Raw genomic sequence first — 26,341 nt, forward strand, 5'->3', positions numbered from 1 at the left:
AATTATAGATACATAGTTACATTAATCAGTTGTTGATTAACAATAAAAGTAAGTTTAACTTTGCGTGGCACAAAAAGCTTAATAAAACAATTTAAAAAAGCAACCGAATATCATAGAGTTGTTAAACACACTGATCAGCGACGCCTCCTATTATGAAGTGATTTCAAAACAAGTAGAAAATCTGTCAGCATCTCAGTAGTGTAATCGTTTACAGGATTCTTATTAATGATTTATTTAAGTAGTAGTTTAAGTACTATTGTTAATCAACACCTGATTTATGTATCTACGTATCTGTGATTCTTAAAATAATCATATTTTGTAACAATTTTAGATTTCCTTGTTATTATTTGTTAGTGAGGAGTTTTAGAGTTACTTTTTATCACATTAGACTATTTAAAGTGCTATTAATATTGACTGATTAATGCAATTGTGCATCTGTGATTCTAAAAGTAATCTTTAAGTTTCGTTCGTTCGTTCGTTCGTTTCAGCCAAATGACGTCCACTGCTGGACAAAGGCCTCCCCCAAGGTTTTCCACAATGAACGGTCCTGCGCTGCCCGCATCCAGGCTCTTCCCGCGACCTTTACCAGATCGTCGGTCCACCTAGTAGGAGGCCTGCCCACGCTACGTCTTCCAGCCCGTGGTCGCCACTCGAGAACTTTCCTGCCCCAACGGCCATCGTCTCTACGAGCTATGTGCCCCGCCCACTGCCACTTGATTTTAGCAATTCTGCGAGCTATGTCGGTTACTTTAGTTCTCCTGCGGATCTCCTCATTTCTGATTCGATCACGCATAATCTTTAAGTTTATGACCATAATATTTTGTGACAGTTAAACTTACTTTTATTGTTAATCAACAACTGATTAATGTAACTACGTATCTGTGATTCTAAAATAATAATATTTTGTAACAATTTTAGAGTGACTTTTTATCACATTAGACTATTAGATTTTTATAATATTGACTGATTAATGCAACTGCGCATCTGTGATTCTAAACGTAATCTATAGGTTTATGACCATTATATTGTGTGACAATTAAACTTACTTTTATGCTGTATATTTTTTAAACAGTGACTGTTAAATAAAACTGATTATTTTATTAACAGGTTTTATTTTCGGTATGCAATACCGAGGTGGAACCTTTTAGATCTGTGTCATCTTTCACGTTTAGTGATATACCGGGGTGGTTGACACTTGATGTGTTCCATCCACCCCGTTGAACGCTAAGACTATGACTACCGGGGTCGTTGAAACACTTTTTCCCATCCGCCCCGTTGACGGGGCAGATCCACCGGGGCCGTTGGGACTAACCCCAAAATTGCACCTATCATTGCACCTTGCAAAATTACTCCTGAATCCGTCTCGTTGTATAGATAGACAATTCAATATTTAATTATTCGTATATGGATTTGCGATTTGCATGGAAGGCGCTGGATGCAGGCCACTAGATTGTTTCATCCACGAAGACGCGCCCCACCAAATGTTGGTCGAGGGAAGCGCGGGATGCGGGGAGTTTGATCCGAGCAATCCGAGCGTCATTATTGTAGTGTGCGGGTGCACTCATGGACAAATTAGCGTGTACCGATAACACTCAAACATTAGCGGAAGAATGGTGGGGCACGTCTTCGTGAATGGCACTATCTATAGTTATAATAGGTGCCATTTTCCAACAAAAATGTATAGTCCGATGTGCTGCTGTACATACGTGTTATCATATTGTGATATCGCAATGCAAGTGATAGGTATTCGTCGGTCAAAACAATTTGTATGTTAATGGTCGCAAACGTGACTCGCAATTGAGTTATTTATGTCATATTTTTTGCGATTAATTACACAAACATTGATAAAGTGCTGGTCAGTCTGACAAGACTATATCAAACTGAGTAATTTAAGTCCAGGGTAAATGCAACTGGGTTCATGGAATGTAAATTCTAGCGGTGTTCCCATTATTTATCTTAATTGCCAAATTAAACAGTCTCGCACAGTTCTCACAAAGCCAAATATCCACATTATAATAAGTTTACTTAGTTACTTATCATAAATCGTCACAATGTGTGCTGTCGTCTATTTAGACTTTTTTATTATTGAATTCGACCCATAAGATTATCCCCCTATAGACTTACGCCCGTATTCACAAACATTACTATGATGTCTCACAGTTGCGTGGACGCACAGGACGACACACGAGCCAATCACAGAGCTCTATTTAACCCTGTGCGTTCGATTTCCTGCTTCACTTAAGCAAGCATCGTTTGTGAATACGGGTGTTAGTCGGCCCATATTGTACACATTTTGTGGCCGATAGTTGGGCCCGATTCTAATTTGTGAAGAATATCGGCCGAAACCAACATGTCCAGTCCATACTGATAAACAGCCAGACTATCGGCCGATAAAAAGGCTGCAGTCTTAACCTCTCCTTTTTAAAATCGAGTAAGGACATTAATAATGATTTGAGTCTTTATGGTCAAAGGTCACTGACACCAAACCTGAAGCCCACAGCGTAGCCATCGTCCACTGGCTCCCAGCCAGAATTCCCAGCGTTTTGACAACATGCTTTATTGTTTCCGCGAACTTTCGTCCGTTCGGTTACACGGGTCTTAATTAATGTGTTAGTTAACATTCCTTTTTTAAAAGATCAAACCCTTTAATTTACGCAATAGAATTCAATTTTAAATTAAATTCTACTAATTAAATCTACGGTATTTTGTTTCTGTAAGAATATAATTAAACATGGGTTTTTACAGACTGTCTAACCCTGGCACTATAGTTCTTTCAAAATAGTGTACACTCAGCGTCAAATGGTTCGTGACACCCAAAGTGGCCAAAAAGTTGATAACACAACCTTATGTCAATTGTAACAAAGACATGTTGCGAACTTATTGGCTACTTTGGGTGTCACGAACTGTAATGAAGCTGCTGACTGTACTGTACTTCTCTATTGTTTATTATTTGATTATTTGTAATTTAGAAACAACTAGGTAACAGACGTTGGCTCATCGAGCTAAATTAAATACTCTATCTTATGCAGATGTAATAAGCGCGATTTTGCATAAAAAATTATGTGCCGTCGACTGTTCTATTGGCATTAGATTTGTTAAAACCATGTTGCTAACTACGGGACTATTCCCACCTCTCGTTCCCACCGCTGCAACTCCTGTGTAACCAGGATCCACAGCCTGGCCGCCAATAAAAACCTAACCATTGAAGGAACATTTGTCACGGGGAATGTTAAACTGTCATTGGACCCGCAACTAAATTAATCAGAAGAACATACGAGGAGTTCGAAGTTAAGCTTCGACTGGTCCTATGATAATGCTAAGCTATCCTCCATCCCACTTACACCCCTTATTTATTCACGATAATGTAGCTTATTCAACCCTTTTAAAAATAGCAAAACAACCCGCCGACCCCCGGATGCTAGTAAAATGGGGATGATTTGGAACATCCGAACCTAAACACTGTCAAGAGGGTGGGGGGTCTAACAGCCACCCCTTATAGGGTGACCAACATTAACCAAGATTTTAAGGGTTTGTTTTTATTTTAATGTAGCTTTTATCTTTACGGTTAACCTGTGTGGATTTAGAATTAGATACTTTTATGTTTATTCTGATGTATATCTGTAAATATTCATCAACATTCGCACAGTAATTTGAATGGATCCCTAAACATGCATCCATCCCTAAACATGCATGAGATGTGTTTGAATGACCTATTCGATTTCCAAACCGAAGCTGAGCGAAGAGGTGTTGTGGAAATATTGGATTCAAAAATCATCCCTTCTCCTCTTCGCTGTGGTGGAAAGCGGCCCTTAGGGACGGACCGTATTTATTAGCAACTGTGAAGGTGTAATCTGTTATATTTGATAAAGTGTCTGATACTTTATTTGACGGTTATTTGTATTAGGTGAGGGCATTCCGTTTATCTTGTTATTTTGCCCAAATTCTTTATTGTATTGTCCGGACTGTAGTGTTTGTAATAGAGAATATCACGGAATGTTGTACATAACATTTTAATATTTATCTACAAAGAAGTACTACCTTGTCACGTCATAATATGTCATTGTTACCCCTCCCGTGCCGCTCCCATACCTCAGGCACTGATTGATTGAAGCGCTAGACTTATAGTACAGTCTATTTTCAAAATAACAGGCAAAATGATTAGAAATAGTTTATCCTTTAAAAGGTGTGGCGTCATATTTGAAAACGTGTACCGTGTTATTTTCCTCTTACTGATATCGAACCTTGACTTTGCGGACCATAGGTAATCATTTTAGGAAACTCGGGCACCCAAATCGTCGTTTTATCGGCTTAAAACTAAAAATAAAACTAGAATGATAATATTTTATTGCGTATTCTTTTTTTGCGTAATAATGTCCAAAAGAATTGATTCAATTGAAAATCTTTTTATAAATACGTAATGCAGCCACGAAAAGTACAAAAAGTACGCTTCTCCTAATCCCACTATCGCCGTCTCTTTTCAAAAGTACCCACATATCAAAAGTTATCCAATTTATTACACCGCCCACTCTCAACGGGGGCGGACGTGTTTATTTCACGTCGTTTTGTGCACGCGCACAAGCCTGGAACGCTTTCAAATATGCGACAGTTTTTTTACTAACTTTGGGACGAGGAAGTTGCAAAAATAAACCAGCGTTAAAAGTTTACGGGGATGTGGATATTACAATATGCAGGATTTATGTGTATTTTTATTTTTGTAAAAAAAATATAACTTAGTCTTGTGGTTTATTTCCGCAACACTAACCTAATTAAATAACCCTCCTTCTGGCGCAGTCGGGTTAAAAGCTACCATTCTGGGGTGGGCCCGGCCCGATTACACATTTCGAAGTTTTCATACTTCAAAAAAGTATTCCATCGCCTATGTTCATCGGTAATGTAGGATTCTAATAATTCAAATCGTTTTAGTAGTTTCGGAGCCTATCCATGCATACAAACAACTTTTTCTGGTGTTAATTTTACGACACCTCACGTAGTGAATAACTTGTATTCTAAAGCTAGAAAAAGAACGACTGTCCGAAATTCAAATATCTTTAAGCAAAGTATTAAAGGGGTAGTTAAATACTTACTGCACCCATTTTGACTGTGTCGTAGGGGTGACCTGAACCTACGTCGCTCACGTAAGACCGGATCCAATCCCGGAGGATTAAACGACGTTAGTGTAACACAGTACACTCTCGCTACGTACACAAAGAGGTCATAATTGAATGTCAAAAGAACCTTCCAGCCAATGCCGTGTCCTTGTCCAATGAAGGGCTTTAGATAAGGACAGGTGATATAGGGGGTGAAAGCAGATTTTGTAACCCTACCTCGTTTTCCAATTAATCTGCCGTAATATGTTGTTGATGTTGTTTGTCTGTGATCCGAGTGCCGACCTTAGATTAATAAAACCTAGATAGATAGTCAGTGCACGAAAGGTGAGGCAGTTTTTAGGGAGCCGGCACGGCTTACCCGTAAACGTCACATGAACTGTCAAAGTGAAAAATTGGTAAACACGTCCGACGAATTTTAATTAATAAAACGGTTTGTGCTGTGAAAGGGTGTCTAAAATACATCAGAAAAACAAAAGAAAGTGACCAGTGTTACATTTCATAAGTAAGTACTACGATTCGACGCGTATTTTGCTTGAATTTGGCTTTCAAAAATTAAATACGGGAATGATACCAGTAACAAGAAAATTTATTTCCCAATTGTTCGCCGTACAAATACACTTCCTTTTTTATGAAATCGAGACTTTTAAGTCAATTTATCTTATTGTTATTAGGTAGGTACTTTGAATTCAATAAATAAGTAAGTACATGATGCGTTTTGTTTTTGTTCATTATAAAATTATTAAAAACGTATTAAAAATTTCCCTACTTTCGGGAAAATCGCCTTCACTGTCTACACTCCCCAACAAAATTGACACTAATGACATAAGATTTTTGCCTCACTCTTGACGAAGCGTTTGTATGAAGACTATCCATCTAGGTTTTATTAATCTAAGGTGCCGACAATTAGAAGAAGAGCTTGTTAGGTACAGTTTTACCGGTTTTGTTTTTAATCCTCCTAATTAAAGGGTAAACGAGTATTATTTACAAGGTCTAGGAGTTATATTGCGTACTTTTCTTTTTCTTTTTGAAACGTCAATATTTTATTTTTATTTCGAGAAAAAGCTGTAAACTAAAGGTCGTGTTCATTGCTAAAATCTAAACCATTACAAAATGAGCTTTCCAAATCCGTTTTGAATGAAATTACTTTAGTTAATTAGTTATACAGTGTAGTGTGACACTCGATTTAACAGACAGACTCCTTATAACGTCGGAATATGTTGACTTTGTTGGTTTACCTTGATTTTTTGCTATAATAATAATGTTTGTCTCGAAGCGCTGGTAGGGCCCAAAAGATAAGGAGACATGTAAAGTGCTCCATAAGTGCTACCTTTTTTTATTACTATATTTTGATGTTCGTAAGTGCCACTAGTGGTCTAAACTGAATAAAATATTTTTGATTTGACCGTGTCTCTTTAGTTAATAAGTTTATACTATAGTTCATAATGTAACGTGACGAACGTCTAGTAATGGCCTGCCATTGGCTGCTCATGATCATGATTTTCTGAAAATTGAGACATGCTAGACTGTGGTTCCTTATCTAGTTTCAATAAGATACATATTGCAACAGAAGTTTGTCGACTGTAGATTCCAAAGTCCCAGTTGAAATAAAGCTTCGTGCGAGAAAACTCAACTTACACGTGCTCGAAACGTGATAGCTCCCGGGAAATGTATTTGAGCGCTAGGTTTCAGTCTCACTACTTTGTTTTGGTGTGTTGATTAACTGCTTACATAATTTAGCGAAAGACGACCTAAATAAAGTGACATTTAATTTAGTTGTAACAGGTTCTATATTTCTACAAAAAATAAATAAATATCTTTGGACTATGTGAACTGTGTGTGTGGAGATTAACCCCAAACTAAAGTAAGCAATTAATATGCTTGTGTTATGGGTGCTATCTTAACGGATATAGGTACTGACTATACTGAACTTATAGTATACTTTTTAAATATATTATAGGATAGTAACACCCAGACCCGTCACAGAAATTAAAATACATCATTTCAATTTCTACCCGGCCGGGAATCGAACCTAGGACCTCTCGGTATAGTAGTCCGTTTAAAACCACTACACCAAACGGCCAACAAAAAATGCACGTAAGTTCTACATTTTAACTTAATAACTAAGAATAAGGGAAATACGATCTCGTACCAAAACGCAAAATTATTTGATTATATTAAGTTTTTATGACAAGGTAAAGCTACAACTTTATGTCCTTGATGCTTCAGGCATAAAATCGTCACATTTACAAACAGTACGTATAACCACGGTAATAAAGATTTTTTTTGTTTGTATCATAATTAGCCCTTAAATTACATGTCGTTATTATCTTTTATGGATACATGAGTCATACGTATCTTTAGTGCCAACACGCTATGTACAGCCTTAGCCATTACAAACGGCTTGTTATCGCAAAATTGAGTTATGCAACCTTGCCCACACAAATTAGGAATTGATAAATGCCAGAAATTTTCGACGTAACTCTTCCAGCTCTTCACCTATGTACCTACCTTGCAATGTGAAAAAAAGTTTCTTTTGTCATTAAAGTGGCAGTGATAGATTTCTAGAAGCAGTAATTCAAAGAGTAGGCATTTGCCTACTCTTTGAATTACTGCTTCAAGTAATCAAGTTCCTTGTCCTTCACTCTTCTCATAATAGTTTACCACCTCTCGTCATACCACCGGTTTCATGTCTGAGTTCTTTTCGGGTTTAGCTGTACGACTCTGAAATAGAACTTTTAGAACTAGAATTAAGTTTTCTTTTAGACAAGTTGTTCTTTGGATTGGAATTATTGGATTATCCTGCCAACCACCCAAATGAAACTGCAAAACTTACACGAAGTTTTTCCAGTGACAGTAATCTCATCTCTACTAATGCTTACTTATTTAAAAATACAGGGCGTAATAAGCGTACCTAATACACGGTATTTCACCCTGTATTTTTATACTTTCCCCGTTGACTCCCTCGGATTCCAGAACAGATTAGGGGTCGGATGCCGAGCGTTCCAGCCGTTAGATTGTTTGGAACACATCCAGGATCGTTATGCGAATATTAAAAGATGGGAAACTGCTGAACTGAACTCTGTCAACTTCGATCCGAGATGGATTTGGTATAATGTTGAGATTTTATGCTATTTGGTTTGGATGAAGCCGGTTTTATATTTTTCTGACGTGGTGGCGTGACGCATTATCCTAAATGATGGTGATGTTCAAATAAAACAAATGAAATTAAATAAAATAAATTCTTACAATTAGCTGATTAAATCCAATGCAGAATCTCTGTGAAAAAGTCTGCCAAATCTGTCGAATCGTTCTCAAGTAATGAAACTCATTTTATTTTTGTATGTAGGCTTTTAAAAGGCGCTTTTATACGTCTTTACTTAGTATTAACCTTACCACTGCTTAGGGACAATAAATGGGCCAGTGCTCAAATACTCCTCGTAAGGAAAGCAATGAAGTAATATAAATGTATTTTTTATTTTGTATTGAAGGCATTTGATTTCGTTATCTTCATGTTCTAATGATTTATTTTTTTGTTTCAGGTAAGTACTTTGAAATCACATTCTAGCTGTGCGAGTCACATCAGGTATTTTTAAAAAGCTTTCACAATGATGGATGGACTTTGGCAAACGTTTTTGCCTTTATCAATAGATTTTGTAGCATTAGGGTAAAAAATCGCATGCGAAATCATCCAAGTACAGTTCCTATTCGATTTGCAAAGATAAAGTTACTATCTGATCTGAAATAAATGATATTTATAACTTTATCTAACAAATAAAGATTGCTGATTACCGGTATCATTTGTTGATAATCTCAAGACCTGTGAAATTGAAAGTTTATGCCCGTTTTCACCATCAATCCCTAAGTTTTAAGTAACCCCTATGGTAACACGTAATATGAATTTTGTTGGCATAGGGGTCACTTAAAAATTAGGGATTGATGGTGAAAACGGGCACTAGTCTATCTAACTGATAAGCTTCTAATAGGATATCAGGAACTTTACCGTCACTGGTGTAATAGACTCTAAGGCAAAATTATGATCGTAGGCTTAGGATCTAACGCCAGTATTCAAAATATGAGTAGTATGAGGTATCACAGTGCGCGTGAACGCACAGGGTTACACGAACCAATCACAGAGCTCTATTCTGCGTAAGCCTTAGATCATTGGTTCCCAAAGTGGGGGGCGCAAAGACCTTTAAAGGGGGGCGCGGGCGGGCCATCTGTAAGGAACCTGGGACCGCTAAGAGAATGCATTCCAGACTGCTCTTGGTCGTATACCAATAAATAATCTTGAATGGGGCGCGGATTTTTTTGTATGGTCGAAAGGGGGCGCGTCTCAAATAAGTTTGGGAACCAATGCCTTAGATCATAATTTTGAAGCCTTTGCGCCTGTCTTTTACCTTAGACATAAAAGACCTCCGTAAATCCAAAACCCTCCCATAAAACCATTACGCGATATGAGTACTTATGAGCAACATATTAGGCACAATGTGGCGTGATGGCGTCGCACATGGCTATAACAGACACAGAAATAACCGTGCGATATAGGGCGGGAGCGTTTGCAACATACGAACTGTGTTGGCCAAGACGTTTAGTGATGCGCTCTTATCGAGTCGGTGACCGATTCTTTTCAGCCAAATGACGTCCACTGCTGGACAAAGGCCTCCCACAAGTACTTATGAGCTTATGAGCGACATAATTAGGCACAATGTGGCGTGATGGCGTCGCACATGGCTATAACAGACACAGAAATAACCGTGCGATATAGGGCGGGAGCGTTTGCAACATACGAACTGTGTTGGCCAAGACGGTTAGTGATGCGGTCTTATCGAGTCGGTGTCCGATTCGTTTCAGCCAAATGACGTCCACTGCTGGACAACGGCCTCCCACAAGTACTTATGAGCAACATATTAGGCACAATGTGGCGTGATGGCGTCGCACATGGCTATAACAGACACAGAAATAACCGTGCGATATAGGGCGGGAGCGTTTGCAACATACGAACTGTGTTGGCCAAGACGGTTAGTGATGCGGTCTTATCGAGTCGGTGTCCGATTCGTTTCAGCCAAATGACGTCCACTGCTGGACAAAGGCCTCCCCCAAGTACTTAAGCAACATATTAGGCACAATGTGGCGTGATGGCGTCCGTCGCACATGGCCATAACAGACACAGAAATAACCGTGCGATATAGGGCGGGAGCGTTTGCAACATACGAACTGTGTTGGCCAAGACGGTTAGTGATGCGCTCTTATCGAGTCGGTGTCCGATTCGTTTCAGCAAAATGACGTCCACTGCTGGACAAAGGCCTCCCACAAGTACTTATGAGCTTATGAGCGACATAATTAGGCACAATGTGGCGTGATGGCGTCGCACATGGCTATAACAGACACAGAAATAACCGTGCGATATAGGGCGGGAGCGTTTGCAACATACAAACTATGTTGGCCAAGACCCCAAGACGGTTGTAGTGATGCGCTCGTCCTATGAGAAAATACTTAGGGTAGTGTAGTGTAATCCAAGGCGTATTTATCTGGATGTCCCTTCGCCTGTACCTAACCAGTTTTATGGCTTCTATTAATGTCTCTTATGTCACACACGTCACATGGCGTTAATGGTGCGGTGAAAACTGTGCTTTTAGACGCAAACACCATAATAACGTAATATACTCGTTTGGATGATTCTGTAATGATGTCAACGGATCACGTAATGAGCTGGTTTTTCTTATGGAGCAATGCCATCTTTTTTATTGAAATTCACGTTAAAAATTAAAAAAGTGTAATAAAGATGCTTCAAAGTTGTTAGGCAATCCAGACATGTGACGTTATCTGAGGTGACATATTTTTTTTAGTTTAGTAGATTATACAACTTGCAAGCATTAAAAGAAAATGACGGTGATTGTTAATACAGTCATATATGAATTTTGTGTGTGCTTCAAAAACGTTATGTAGTTGTTATAAGTACGTTTTTTATTAGTTTGATATGTTATCGACTGTACGTACAGTCAGCGTCAAATAGTTTATGACACCCAAAGTGGCCAAAAAGTTGACAAAACAACCTTATTCCATTTGTAACAAAGACGTGTTACGAACTTTCTAGAGTTTCTAGCTACTTTCGGTGACATGATTTGACGCTGACTGTATGATGGGTACATCGAGGTAAACACTGGCACCTTATTCGACTGTTATAAGTGCTATTTTTTAACAATATTGTTTAGTCTGACGTGCAGCTGTCCACCTATATTGATTGTACAGATGACAAGCACATGAACCTAAACACTGCGGTATCTTATTGAAATCAAAATCAAAATAAAATTATCTTTATTTGTATAGACTAATTAAATTTAAATTAGTACTTACAAATACAAGGAGCATATACATGTCTCATTCTTTTTTGCCCTACCAGCGCTTCGAGACAAACATTTGGCAAGTGCTGAGAAGAAGCGCCGCAACAAACTCAGTCACCACTGTCTGCCGGCTTAAAAATATATTATTATTGAGTTGTAAATTAGGTGCTGTTTTCCAACAAACATGTTTAACATTTGACGTGCTGTCGATATCGATTGTACAACACTACTGTCGTCCAATCTCAGTTTCATAACCGGTCTGTACAGCGCGTGTTTGTTATTGAATCGCATGATATGATCCGCCGGTCAGAATTCATCATCGCTTATCTTGTGCGTCGGTGACGTGGTGGCGCTTTGATACTGCTGGGTCGTGGGTTTGATTCCCGGTGAAGTCAATTTACAAAAAGTTCCGTTGATAGTCGCTTTTCATTCTCAGTGGTCTAGTCTTTCTCTATCCTATCTATGCCAAAACTCACCAAAATTGCCATAGCATTTAAAGCGCGTTTGTTATTGAATCGCGTGATATGATCCGCCGGTCAGAATTCATCATCGCTTATCTTGTGCAGCAATGGAGTGGTGGCGCTTTGATACTCGTGGGTTTGGTTCCCGAAGTAGTCAATTTATGAAATTTATAAACATGGTTTTCTATATTCCCATACTACTATGTACTACTAGCCTCTCAACCTGTCTAGCGTGAGGAGTGTAATTCAAATCCTCCATTTGCTTCCATCCTTAAGGTCGGACCCTGACAAGAAATATCCTATTTATACATTATGATAGTGTTTATGACCAATTACCTATTTACTGTTATTATTACATTAGTTTAATGACTAATATCGCTATTAACACTTAATGGTAAGACTGACCTACTCATGGCGATAGAAAATCTTCCATAAGTGTACTCCAGAAAGTTTCTTTTGCACTGGATAGTCTACCAAATGTGTGGTCGTGCAATATACTAATTGGTGAACATTTCTCACCTTTATTACTACAGCATCAAAGCCTATTTGATTCCAAGGTATTTGGTCAAATATTGTTTGAGATGAAACTACACCATTCTTTGCGAACAATGTTCGTTGTCGGTTTGTACATTGTTCTAGTTTCCTCAATCGAATTTGAACCGTATTTTAGAGTTATAAAGTACAAAATCCGTTAGGGAAATTCGTCATTAACCCTAGAGTAGTCGCGCCTTTCCGTGAAACGTGAGTGCTCGCGTATGAGCATTTTGCCGCCCAAACTTAAAGTCCGGTTGTGTGTCAATTAACAGTTTAAAAATATGAAAATCAGTTAAAAATGATAGAATAAAGCATACACTATTAGAAAATAACGTTTATTAAAGATTTGTGGTTAAAATTTAAAGAAAAAAATATATTTTGGAAATGTTAGGAAATATTTATAGAAATCTTAGAAACACTATTGTTTTTACCTACATACATCATCAAATATTAAACTTATTAGCACACTTAAAGGTTTTCCTTACATATGACATGTGCTTCAACAAAACAGGCCTGTCACATGTGCATTTAATGTGCGTTGCACAGTAAATTTGCACAACTATTGCACCCTTGGCACATCATCTTCAGATTCTGCCGCTGATTGTTCTATAACAGTATTGTAATGACTATGTTTACTTTCTTTATAACTTTAGTATACATTTTCCACTAATTTTAGTGCACCAGCTTCTTCGAAATCCGACATGTTCCTTGTTTTTTAATTTTTTGTATTTTACGTGAATTTTACCGAAAACGACATGAAATAAATTAAGCACTAATAGTAATCATCAATGTTATGACGTCATTAATGTCAAAACAACATTATACGCAATAAAAACTAATAATCTTCCAACTACACTAAAAACCAGACATACAAATTTTACTTACGTCAGTAGTCGCGCAGTGAGCAATTTGCCGCAAAACGTGACATACGTTCAACAATCGTTCTCTATTGCGGTCATCTGCGCACTAAATTTCTTCTAATTTCTAATACATGGAGGTGAAGTATGGGGAGGCAGCTACTGAAACGCTTGACTTTAACAAACGCATCGTGTAGAAAATAACTCGATTTTTTTGCCGAGGGCGGCAAAATGCTCATAGCGCGAGCACTCTAGGGTTAAGCTAGGTTGTGTAGGTGAATGTACCAATCTTAAGCCATTATCGAAACCATGGCAACTAGCAGGTAGGTAAGTGGGTGTTAGACGAAGTATGGCACACTTGATTCATTTTGAACGTCTACTATAGAAAATAGGAGGCATCTAAGGGAGAAATATTATCAAACGTCAGGCCTCCCCAACCCGTCCAGCATGGGGAGTGTAGGCCAAATCCTCCATTTGCCTCTGGTTAATAAATCTATCCTGAGTCCTGACTAATAAGCTATTGATAATATTGTAAAGTTTCACAAAATCCGTCCTGTACTTTTTGCGTGAAGATGTAACCGAAAGGTGACTGACTGACATAATGATCTATCAAAGCACAGCCCAAACCACTGGACGGGTCGGGCTGAAATTTGGCATGCAGGTAGATGTTATGACGTAGGCATCCACTAAGAAAGGATTTTACCAAACTCCACCCCTAAGGGAGTAAAATGGGATCCACGCGTACGAAGTCGCGGGCGGCTGCTACTTTAGTAATAAACATGGATCAACTTAATTCAATTTTCAGTAACAATTGGCTTACATTTCCCGAGAATTGAGTAAATATTCCTCAGAGGCTTTTTTAATAACCAAATTAACCAACACTTAAAATATGGATCAAGTAATTTAAATTTTCCGTATCAATGGCTTACATTTGCCGAAAATCGAGTAAATATTTTAATAGCATGAATATCACCGCCACTGCGATACATACGTTAAATAAGCAACATAAATCTTAACATCCGAGTTTGGATTCCCAAACCTTCCCTTACAAACTTTACAAACGGCATATCGAGTTAAATACTCAGGATCTTATTCAGTTGAAATACGAGCTATTTTGCAATAAAATTGTATACCCTGATATACTCTCGTATGTACCTAATTTAATTAATTCCGACGAATTTCAACGTGGCTTTTACCAAAATTAAGTTCATGTTTCTCTCAGGCTTATAAGGATAAATTGTTACTGAATTCCTATTTAAATTTCCCTACGGGGCAATATTTTGGATAACAAGAAATATGGAGTAAACGGGTGTCCAGTTGTGAACTTGGCTGGTTTATCATCATCCTCATTTCAGCCACAGAACGTCCACTGCTGAACATAGGCGTCCCCAATGACTTCCACATCGCTCGGTTGGTAGCGGCCTGCATCCAGCGCCTTCCTGCTACCTTTATAAGGTCGTTAGGTACTTTGCTGGTTACCGGTGCTTTTATTTGCTAAAAAGTTGCTGTTTATTGTACAGACGACGGCATGTTAAGCTTAACACGGAATTTATGTAGTTTGTAATAGAGACGATAATGCAATATAAATGTGTAGTCTGATCTGATGTCGTCTGACAGCGTCAAATAGTTCGTAGCCAAAGTGGCCAAAAAGTTGACAACACAACCTTATTTCAATTGTAACAAAGACGTGTTGCGATTTTTCTTGGCTACTTTGGGTGTCACGAACTATTTGACACTGACTGTACAACATAGGTACCTTACTTTAATGTAGTGCTTTACGCAAATAAAATTTTTTATTTGAAAGAAATCTTCCATTTAAGCAATCGGGAATTTTATCAACGAGTGGCGAATAAGACCGAAGAGATTTGTTCATGCAGAAAAATGATTGTATTCTGCGGGTTTCGAACCCGCGACCTTTGGCATTTTAGTCTGATACGCAACTATGGCACTGGCACGACGTAAGAGCGTCTGGTGATATTTGGCGATAAAATATAAGAAGAGTTACAGTAAAAAATGATAACGATAAAAAAAGATTGGCAACCTTTGTTATGACTACAGCACATCAAAATAAAAACTGTGTTCTCTTTTGTCATTTGCAATAGGTTTTTATATTCTTAACGATGAAGCTCTTGTCCTGCATCTCACCTGATGGAAAGTGATGATCAAGCCGAAGGTGGAAGCGAGCTTCATCCAGAATCCTCAACCACAGAGGAACTGGCTATCTTACCTCCAACTGCCGGAACACAAAGAATATTAGTAACTAGCAGCCGCCCGCGACTTCGTACGCGTGGACCCCGTTTTACCCCCTTAGGGGTTTAATTTTGCAAATCTCGTCTTAAAGGAACCCCCATTTGATGATGAGTCAGTCAGTGACTTTTCGCTTTACTAATTAGTCCCTTTAGTTAGCCCCTCGTACTAAGCTAAATATGCTTGTGTCACGAGTGGGCTCACCACAATAGTCGAGCGTCAGCGGGGTTCGAACTCGCGTTACTCGGATGACGAGTCGTCCAGTCCGACCCCTTCACCGTTCGGCTATCGTATTTTATAGCTAGCTTTAGCGCCAATATCGAAAATACGATTTATTACAATAATTGCGGACGCAATAATATCGGTAACAAAATGGCTGATGATCGAACGACTGCAATAACTCATCTCTCTCAGCGTTTACGGTTTATTTTGAATTGTGCCAGTTAATATTGCTTTTGCCTTTGTATTTTTATTTGGGAGGTCAAATCGGAGCGATATTGAAAATTGTTTTTCATTCGAGATCGAAAAACAAAGAACTCCCCTTGAAATTGACATTGCCATTAATTTCGGGGACAATTGGAACAACATGTAGTTTTTCCGTCTCGCGAGTGTCAGTGGCTACACGTGTGTCAGGAAAAATATCGTTTATTTTGAAAATCTATTGCACTTTTTCACAAGAAACCAACTCTAAGCTCATTTATTAATCTAACTAAGGTGGTGGTAAACACATTTTGTTGTATTTTTGGTAAGTAAAACAGCATGGAGGTTATTCCTCCCGACCCGCCTGATCCTCCAGACCAGGCCGCCCCGATGGAGTTATCACAACCCCTTTTTTCACAAGTGCCAACCAAACGTCGTCTAGATACGGCGGTTGACTCAGAGCCGGCCAAAAGAACCATCACGGATGGTTCAATAACCCAACCAAATCAACAGGTTTACACTCATCCCTCGATTGTCATTGCACCCAAGACGTACAGTGACCTAGACAAAGGCCCATTTTTAGTACATGTTTCCCACGTGGAATCGGAGCCTTCTTCTCCAGCGTTCATTCAACCCATGCGATTCGGAAAATTCTTGGTGACGAACAGAATTCAGGGCATTATTTTGGATGGGGTTAAAAAAATCGGCAGGAATAGAATCTCAGTAGAATTCATTTCCCCCGACGCAGCAAATAACTTCCTAAATAACGACATTCTTTCCCTATACAAATACGTAGCCTCCATTCCGACCTACAATGTGACCCGCATGGGTCTCATCAGGAATATCCCCACAGACTGGACCATGGAGGAGCTCGCGGAATCCTTGACAGTCCCAGACGGTTGCGGCATTCTCTTGAAGGCCCGCCGGCTGAACAGGAAACTAGTAAGAGACGGCCAATCATCCTGGGTCCCCACACAATCTGTCGTGGTGACTTTCAAGGGACAAGTCCTTCCTCAGAGAGTTTTTAGCTGTCACAACTCGATACCGGTGGAGACGTACCAGCTTCCAACAATACAATGCCTTAACTGTTGCCGTTTTGGCCACGTTAAGGTACAATGCAGGTCGAAACCCAGATGTTTCAAATGTACCCAACCCCACTCGGCAGATGAATGTGAAGTTGTGGAAAGTAAAGCTTCTTGTGTCAATTGCTTAGGCCCACATTTTGCGGTTAACAAGTCCTGTCCAGAACATTCCCGCCAAAAAGCAATTAAAATATCCATGTCTCAGGACAATATTTCATACTCCGAGGCCTCCTCCCAATTTCCGCCAGCCCGCAAGTCTTACGCAGATGCCACAAAATCTCCATCCTCACAAACCATCAGCTCCACTTTCCAATCCTCCCAACCCAACTCTTCTCCCTCAACCCAAACCACTTCCTACAGAAAGTCCATCCCTCGTACTCCCCGCACACACGCTCCGTTAGATAAGGGTTACGACAAGCAGGCACACCAAGCCATAATTGGCAATTGTGCCTCTTCCCTTCCTAATGGTTGCGCTTTGAATAATGACTCCTCCTCTTCCTATCCCCCTGGTGATGAGGGCCTCCTGGAGATGGTCCTCTCCCTCATCATCGGTATTATTTCCAGTCGCAGAATTGCCCTACCGTCCAACGTTGCACAAATGCTTTCCCAAATCTCGCAATTAACTGATATTAATAATGGACAAAAAGGTAGTTCAATGGAACTGCCAAAGCATTAGACGTAAAAAGCACGAATTAATCTTTTTATTAAATAAATACTCTCCATCGGTTCTAGCCGTCTCGGAGACATGGTTGGTGCCTGGTTCACACTTCCGTGTATCAGGCTATTCATGCCTCCGTGATGATAGAAGTGATGGTTACGCGGGAAGTGCCTTACTTATAAGGCGCTTTCTCCGCTATAGTCAACTTCCCCTCCCCTCGCATAGCCAAGATATTAATGTCGTGGCCGTGCGAGTATTTGACATATCCTTCCTATCCGTTTATATTCCCCGTCCTAACTCTTCCTCCATTAATGAATTGCGCTCTGCCATTTTATCCCTTCCTCCTCCTGTCCTGATTATGGGCGACCTTAATGCTCACCACGTCTCGTGGGGCTCGTATCACTCCGACTCTTCTGGATCATTACTATTGGACCTTTTGGATGATTTAGATCTTTGTATTTTGAACAATGGCTGTCCAACCAGAAGGTGTGCTCCTACTCAAAATCCAGCTTCTGCCGTGGATGTTTCTTTTTGTTCTCCAAATTTATCTTCGCTCCTTTCGTGGAGCGTCCTTAATAGCACGTTCGGTAGCGATCATTTCCCTATTTTAATTTCGCTTCCCGATAATAATACTCCAATTAGCCGACTCCCACCTCTTCTAAAATACAAAATAAATAACGCTGACTGGCCAGGTTTTTATAGGTCAGTCAACGAAAAACTTATAGACCTTCCCAACATCTCTAATGAAAATGCCCTTTCTGTCTATCCTGATTTCGTAAACATCTTAGAATCATCTGCGAACGAGCACATCCCCTTGAAAAACCCGTCTCATAAGATTTCTCCCCCTTGGTGGGACGCTGAGTGTACTGCCAGTGTCAAAAAACGAAAAGAAGCTGAAAAAAGGTACAATCGTTCAATGACTATGGAGAATTACATTGGATACCAAAAAACGGCTGCCCAAACTAGGAAATTCCTGGCTAAAAAGAAGAAAAAAGGATGGATTGGGTTCTGTGAGGGCATGTCCCCAAGGACCCCTTCCTCTATAGTGTGGAAACAGATAAAACGTTACCGTGTGTCTTTAACCCCATTAAATTCTCCGTCAAACGACCCCTCTACTTGGCTTAATGATTTCGCTGATAAATTGGCTCCTCCGTTTGTTCCCTTTATAGATAGTTTTCCATCTCCCAGTAGCTTCCTTCCTCATGTAAATTATTTAGATAGGCCCTTTTCTTTTGAAGAACTTATGTTAGCCTTAGATGGTTTAAAGGATTCATCCCCTGGGATAGATGGTATCCCCTACTCTTTTATAATTAAATCCCCAGAAAGAGCTAAGTCATACTTCCTTGAAATTGTTAACTCGTTCCTGGATCAAGGTTCTCTTCCGGAAGCTTGGAAGCAACAGATTGTCATTCCAATACCCAAACCAGGAAAAGATCCTTCAGATCCCAACTCTTACCGCCCTATAGCTCTTTCTTCCGTTCTCCTGAAAATATTAGAACACATGATAAGAAACCGTTTGGAGTGGCATTTGGAATCCAACAAAATCCTTCCTTTATCCCAATTTGGTTTCCGCAAAGGTTTAAGCACTCTAGATAGTTTGAGTATCTTGACAACAGATATCCGAGTAGCCTTTAAAAATAAAGAATATCTTGTTGGGGTTTTTTTAGACATTGCCTCTGCGTACGACAATGTTTTGCTCCCATTGCTCAGGCAAAAATTGCTTCATCTGAGTATCCCGGAGAAACTGGTACGTCTCATCTGTAACTCATTGATGTCTAGGTCAATTGCAGTGAGATGTCAAGATTCTATTGTCCCTCGTTTAGTTTGGAAAGGTCTCCCGCAAGGTTCAGTGCTTAGCCCTCTGCTCTACAGCCTATATACGTATGACCTAAACAGGACAGTAGACTCTTTCTGCAACATCCTACAGTACGCGGACGACATTGCCTTGTATTACTCCTCTAACTCTATTCGCGAAGCAAGCTCTCGTTTAAATACAGCTTTAGAGTACCTCAATAATTGGATGATAGAACATGGGCTATCAATATCTACTCAAAAATGTAGTTGCGTCACTTTTACACGAAAACGTTCTATTCCAGATTTAGACATATCACTAAACGGTAACAGAATCCCATGTGATAACAAAGTTAAGTTTTTAGGCCTAATTCTAGACACCCGACTGATAGGCATCCCGCATTTTAATTATATTCTCGGAAAGGCTGAAAAAGGGTTGAATATTCTCCGAGCCCTCTCAGGTACCTGGTGGGGCGCTCATCCATACTCCCAAAAACTTCTATATAATGCCATTGTTCGTAGCCATTTTGATTACGCTTCATTCCTATTAGACCCATGTAACAAAGCCATACTTGAGAAACTCAACAAAACTCAGTCTAAATGCCTTCGTATAATATTGGGAGCCATGAAATCCTCGCCTATCAATGCTCTGCAAGTCGAGTGCGTGGAGCCTCCCCTTTATTTACGAAGACAGTACCTTAGCGACAGATTTTATATAAAAGTTTCTCAAAACTCCTCTCATCCTTTAAATGAAAAATTAGTCCTCCTTTCCTCACTGAGTAGCTCTGATCCCTCTCGAAATTTGCCATGCATTCTGTTAAGTCACCAAAAATTTACCTGTCTGCCTACTCCGATTGAAAAAATTCCACTAAATCCCCTTTTCACTAACAGCTTTGAATCCCTTCTTTATCAACCCCCAATTATTTTAAACTTTGGCATAAATAAGGACTCGTGTTCAGCAGGTCAAGAATTTATTAATATTGTCTCCGAGCACTGGCAAGGCTGGCTTAAGATATTTACTGACGCCTCCAAGCTGGACGAAGGTGGCTGCACTGGCGCAGCTGTCTGGATACCTGCGTACAAAATAGCATTAAGTTTTAAATGTCCCCCAGTAACTTCAGTCTTCACCGGAGAATCAGTTGCAATATTGGAGGCTATTCTGTACTCATTCTCCCATCGTTTTAACAATTCTTTGATTTTCACCGATTCTCTAAGCTGTCTTCAATCTATTTTAGCTAACCCCTTTAAATCAAAAACCAAATTCCCTATTATCTTTAAAATCAGAGAAGCCCTTTTTAAATGTAAACAAGAGGGTTTAAATATCGTCTTGGCGTGGATCCCTAGCCATCGAGGTATCCCAGGCAACGAAACGGTTGATTCTTGCGCTAAACTTGCTACAACAACTGGCTCGCTTGAACACTATAAGTTATTTGCCCATGATGCCTCCTCTCTCCCACGTAACCACTTGTACAAGTCGTGGAACACCCATTGGCAAAACTCCAAAAGAATGGTTGGCAAATATTACGCGGATGTACAGAAGGATATTCCTTCAAGACCCTGGTTTTTTAAACAACAGAACTTACCTAAAAGAACTGTCTCCGTCATATGTCGCCTGCGTCTTGGTCATGCGTGCACCCCTGTCCACCTTGCGAAAATGCGCATTAAAGATAGCTCCATCTGCGAGTGCGGCCTGGATGAAGGAACAACCAACCACATCTTTTTTAACTGTCCCAAAATTGGATCCTCACTGTACGATTTTCTCCCTAAAGCTTTCCCCCGTCCCTCTAACATTAAATGCATACTTAACTCCATTAACTCCCCTATTTTAAATTCCCTTGTTAAATTCATCAATGTTAACAAAATTAATTTGTAGGTAGGTAGCTTTTAATTTGGCCTTGCGAAATTCAATCCAAATCTCCCGTGACTTTTTTTTTTTTTTTTTTTGTGTCACAAAAAGCTTTTCCCAACCCTTTCCCTTATCCCCTTATCCCAATCCATGCTGTACAAAATTTTTGTGTATTGTTTGTTTTGTGATGTCTTTTTGTGATTGTGTGTGATGTCTTTTTTGTTTTAGGTACGATAAGTCCGCTTAGTTTTGCAGTTGAATTATTATTTTTTATATTTATTTTTAACATTGTGTAAAAGCTGCGCACGTGACATTGGCGGAACAGTGTGCCCCCAGTGGCGAAAAAACACAAGTCCATCGCCATCAATAAATGAAGAAGAAGAAGAAGGAACAACATGTAGCTGAACATGAGTCCGTAGAGCGCGGCGTCAATACGAAGAACCATGTCCCGGGTTAGGCAGAATGTAGAATGTTGCGCGAAACACTCGAGGGACATTTCGGGAAAGTTGCTGCAACACGTAGAATTTGAGTTACACGAGACATTGATCCTCTATAATTATATTATTGACGGGATTGCTACCATGTACCTTAATTTCGAGTCTCCGATATTTCGGCACTGTTGCAAACAAGCGCCATGATCACGGAGTAGTAACTGAGGAACTGGCCGATATGTCTGCCCATATCACCCACCAGCTCCTCAGTTACTCCGTGATCATGGCTGACTCGAAATTAAGGTACATGGTAGCAATCCCGTCAAATTCTGTTAGTGACCATGAAAGTTTAAAACAATTTATCCTCTAGTCACTCACTAGGGCCTGTGTTTTTCTACTGTGGCTTACAAGGATGAAGGGTTAGACCTTCGCCCCTTTATACGTTTTTGTCTCATGTGCCATTCGGGAGCCATCTCACATTCTTTATGTGAGGAGTAGCACTTCGGCGCCATCTTTTTTATTTTAGAGCATACCGTTTTATGAAGTAATAACAGGTACCAGCATATTTACAGTGTTTGTGCTCGCGGTGTAAAGTCCTTTTACATTATGTATTGTGTGTTTGATTCAGTGTTTTTTTTAGATTAAGTACAAGTAATTTCAGTAGAGTATCGTTCTTCCGAATGGACATCCCCAAAATCATTCAGAGACCTTGTCAGTCGACGTAATATTTATCAGGCTATTTAATTATTCAAATTAACTGAACTGAAAATGACGGCCTCATAAAGGTAGCAGGAAGGCGCTGGATGCAGGCCACTACAAACCGGTCATTATGGAAATCATTGGGGGAGGCCTGTGTTCAGCAGTGGACGTCCTGTGATTGGAACGATGATGATGATGAACAAGCCTACTGGATAGATTTTAGTTGTGGTAGTCGGATAAAAAGCAGCTGATTCTATTAAGTGATTAACTTAATTGACAGGCTCCGCGCGCTCCGAGGATTTTAATTTTAGAGCCGACTAACTGGCGTTTCGACGAAATCACTGTTTCGCTTTACTTATTGAATTTGATAGGATCATCAACGATTGTCAATATTTATTCAGTAAATTTTACTCTAAGTCACTTAACTTCTTGGAATTCACTGCCTGCTTCTGTTTTTCACGAGCATTATAATCCGGGCTCTTCAAGGCGAGTGTGAATAGGCACTTACAGGGCAGGTATGTACCATACTAGAGGCATCTCACTGAACATCAGGTGCTTTGTGCTGAAAAAAATAGTAGAGCCGAATTTATTTTACTTTTATTTACATAACTTTTTTGAAGCAGCTTTGTTACAATTTTCAACGTCAACAAACACAAAAGATCTTTGTACTGAACTTTTAAACTTTTTAAATGGAGCTGAAAACGATGGGGATTTATAAAACGTCCTCTACTGGGATTCCCGTACCATAAAGTTTACCATAAAGTGCGATTTTCAACCTTAATGCACCGGCACAAAAATGTTTTGTCCGGGAAAACAAAATGGAGATAACACAGCGATGGCCACTTTTCATTTCGCAGCTCCGGGTTCGATTTGTCACGCTCACAAAGAGCGTTATCAATTTGTGTATCTCTGGGGTGCTGTGTATTTCCCTGGATAAATCACTGACGCAAAAAACTGGTAAAATATGTATAAACATTATGTATTGATTCTGTAAATTAATAGTGATAACGTCGTTGTTTCGAAATTCAACCGAGCAAAAGAGTCAAATACAGGGGTGTCCCGAAAATCATCCTTACCACCACGTATTATGTACCTCCACATCACGATGAAAAACCCTGTATGTTTAAAATTGAATGGAGTTTTTCTAGGTGGCTTAACCCCTCGTGATAAGCATAAAAAAATGCGTTGTTTTTGGGTGGAATTACCACAAAGTTGGAGCTTCATTCTGTAATACGAATATACGATGAAGCCTAGACTGTAAACTGTTTGTATAATATATATACCTATTACAAATAAAAAAAAACATTTACATTTCACACAGAATTCTTTATCATATTTATCCTAATCGAGTAGAAGAAACTACATAAAACTTCGGTTAATCTTAATATAAACTGGTTTCCAAGCCCTATTAAACTAGGTGAAGGTCACAATGAGCCAGGCTTCAGTGCTGTCACTTCAAGAGATCCAGCAGGGCGCGTGACGTACCTATAAAGGCACGCTCCGGTAATCCTTTAGTATTTATAATACGCAACGATTCGTCGTCGGTACAGTCAGCGACAAATAGTTTGTGACACCCAAAGTGGCCAAAAAGTTGACAGCACAACCACTACCTTGGTTGCGAACTTTTTGACTGATGGTTTTAAATACCACGGATCGTACTGTATATTATTATGGGACTCTTTACCGATATTAAACATGCGATGCGATGTAATGGAAAATCACTGGTGTTTTAGTTAATCTTATTTGTCCTAGACCGAACTGAGCGTAAACAACTTGACTTGTTAGGAAAAACAGGAATTTTCCATAATTTCTTGTTAATATCTCCGTCTGCTGTTGTATTATTCACAAACATTACTACGAGGTCTCACAGCTCGCGTAGACGCACAGGGTGACACACGAACCTGTCACAGAGCTCGGCTTAGCTCAACGCTATGCGTTCGATTTGCTGCTTCACTTAAGCAAACATCGTTTGTGAATACGGGCGTTAGTTAAGCTTGTTTAAAACGATACAATTATGTACAGTAAATAGTTTTACCACATAATTATGTAATTTGATTTGTTTTCTCATAGAAGTTCATTTCTTCTTCGTTCTTTCATCTTTTTGGCACATAGCCCAAAATAAAACAACTTGTTATGATATCATACAATAGGAAACACTACGAATATAATCTTACTTGAATAACTTCTGTGAATACATAATATCAAGTACAGACAGAAAGCAGCCAGACCAATACGAAAACAAATTCCTACTAATACCAATATTATAAATGCGAAAGTAGCTCTGTCTGTCTATCTCGCTTTCACGCCTAAACAACTTAACCAATTTTGATGAAATTTGGCATAGAGATAGTTTAAGTACTAGATAGTTGATCCCGGTTTTTGAAACAGGGACGCGCGCGCAAAAAATTTTTTTCTGTGACAAACAAAATTCCGCGCGGAAGCCATGGGTGGAAAGCTAGTGTTTACATAAGGCAAGGTTCGAACCCTCGTCTTCTATAGATGTCGCTTAACTCAGTCAGTGAGGTATGGGGGCGGTACGGGAGGGTGTTTTTGTAACGTCAAACGTCAGCAAAACTTTATACAGTGTGTCCGGGCATGTAGTGATCAAACTTTAAGGGCGTAATCTATGGACAATTTTATCAGTGAAAATACTTCAAATTTGGAGCTTGACCCATTTCTCGCAAAATTACAAGGATTTAAGTTTTGAATTTTAAGTTTTCACCTCTTCCTTCAAAAACAAGTGATAGCGTGGGTAGCTTAACACTAATAAGCAAAAATTTTATTTCATGCGATAGCCAATAAAATTATTTATTAGCAGAAGTAGAAAACAGATACAAGTTTCATACATTTTAAGGGAGTAAGAATGTATTTAATTAGAAAAAAACATGACTCTTTTCTTTTTCAGTTACTTTCCAACATAAGAAAAACCAGGTCGTAAATGTATGTTTTATTTGCATTGTATTATTAGTATTTGAGCTATTCTACAAAATGATTGTAAATTTATTAGTCTACGTCAATTAGTTTCGACGTAATTGTTGAACAAAGATACCCCTTCCCAGCGGTTTATGCCTATGTGAGTAGTGTCAATGTAAAATGAGTAAAAACTATGACGTCTATGATGTTCTGTCATATCATCCTTTACTACCTGAACGCCTGTGGACATTACCAGAGTAAATACAAATGAGTAGGTCATCTTCATAGAAACGCACCGAGCGCGGTTTGTATGTGAGCGCGCGCCAATACGTATGCGGCGCGCACGCACAGACTGACAAAATTCGGGGCAACTCACCGCTAATCAACGCTAAATTTTGTCAGTGTGTGCGTGCGCGCCGCATACGTATTGGCGCGCTCACATACAAACCGCGCTCGGGCGTTATTATGAAGATGACCTACTCATTTAAATACAAATGACATTACTGTCCATCAATGTGTTGAGCGCTAGACCTACAGCATAGTAGTTGAGTTCACAATCACCGTGCCAAATCGTCCATCAAGCCATAAAAACTATCTCTCAACTCTCAAGTTAATCTCTATGAGATATTTTATTTCAATTTCTCGTGTATGTAGTGCAATTAGTTTAATTGGACTACAACATACGAGTACGCTGTGTTTTGGCGAATATCCAATACTACACTCGGCGTCAAAGAAATCGCACCTCCCGCGACAATAATTTTGAAGACTTTCTTCTGTGTGACACAATCATGGTGCCCCACCAATATGGGTGTTATTTGAAAGCCCAGTAATTATAAAAAAATCACATTTAATTTTTTTTTAAACAATTTAACCATAAATGTGACTTTAAAAAACGCCTCACTTGGGGCTCGCCTCTGGAACCAATTAGAACGATTTTTGTTTGTTTTTTTTAA

General features: G+C 39.3%; 1 protein-coding gene and 1 long non-coding RNA gene across 2 annotated transcripts in view; one reads left to right on the forward strand and one right to left on the reverse strand.

Moving 5' to 3' along the window:
- The window catches only part of LOC135084793 (uncharacterized), a 154,637-nt gene that overhangs the window by 33,858 nt on the left and 94,438 nt on the right, over positions 1–26,341 (forward strand). The window lies entirely within an intron of this gene.
- Positions 20,454–21,434, reverse strand: LOC135085056 (uncharacterized). The gene is made up of 2 exons (XR_010260006.1): positions 21,083–21,434; positions 20,454–20,572 (listed from the first exon to the last, which is right to left on the reverse strand). It is a non-coding gene; the product is annotated as an uncharacterized LOC135085056 (long non-coding RNA).

The sequence above is a fragment of the Ostrinia nubilalis genome, chromosome 27 (genome assembly GCF_963855985.1).
Source record: "Ostrinia nubilalis chromosome 27, ilOstNubi1.1, whole genome shotgun sequence".
NCBI classification, from domain to species: domain Eukaryota; kingdom Metazoa; phylum Arthropoda; class Insecta; order Lepidoptera; family Crambidae; genus Ostrinia; species Ostrinia nubilalis.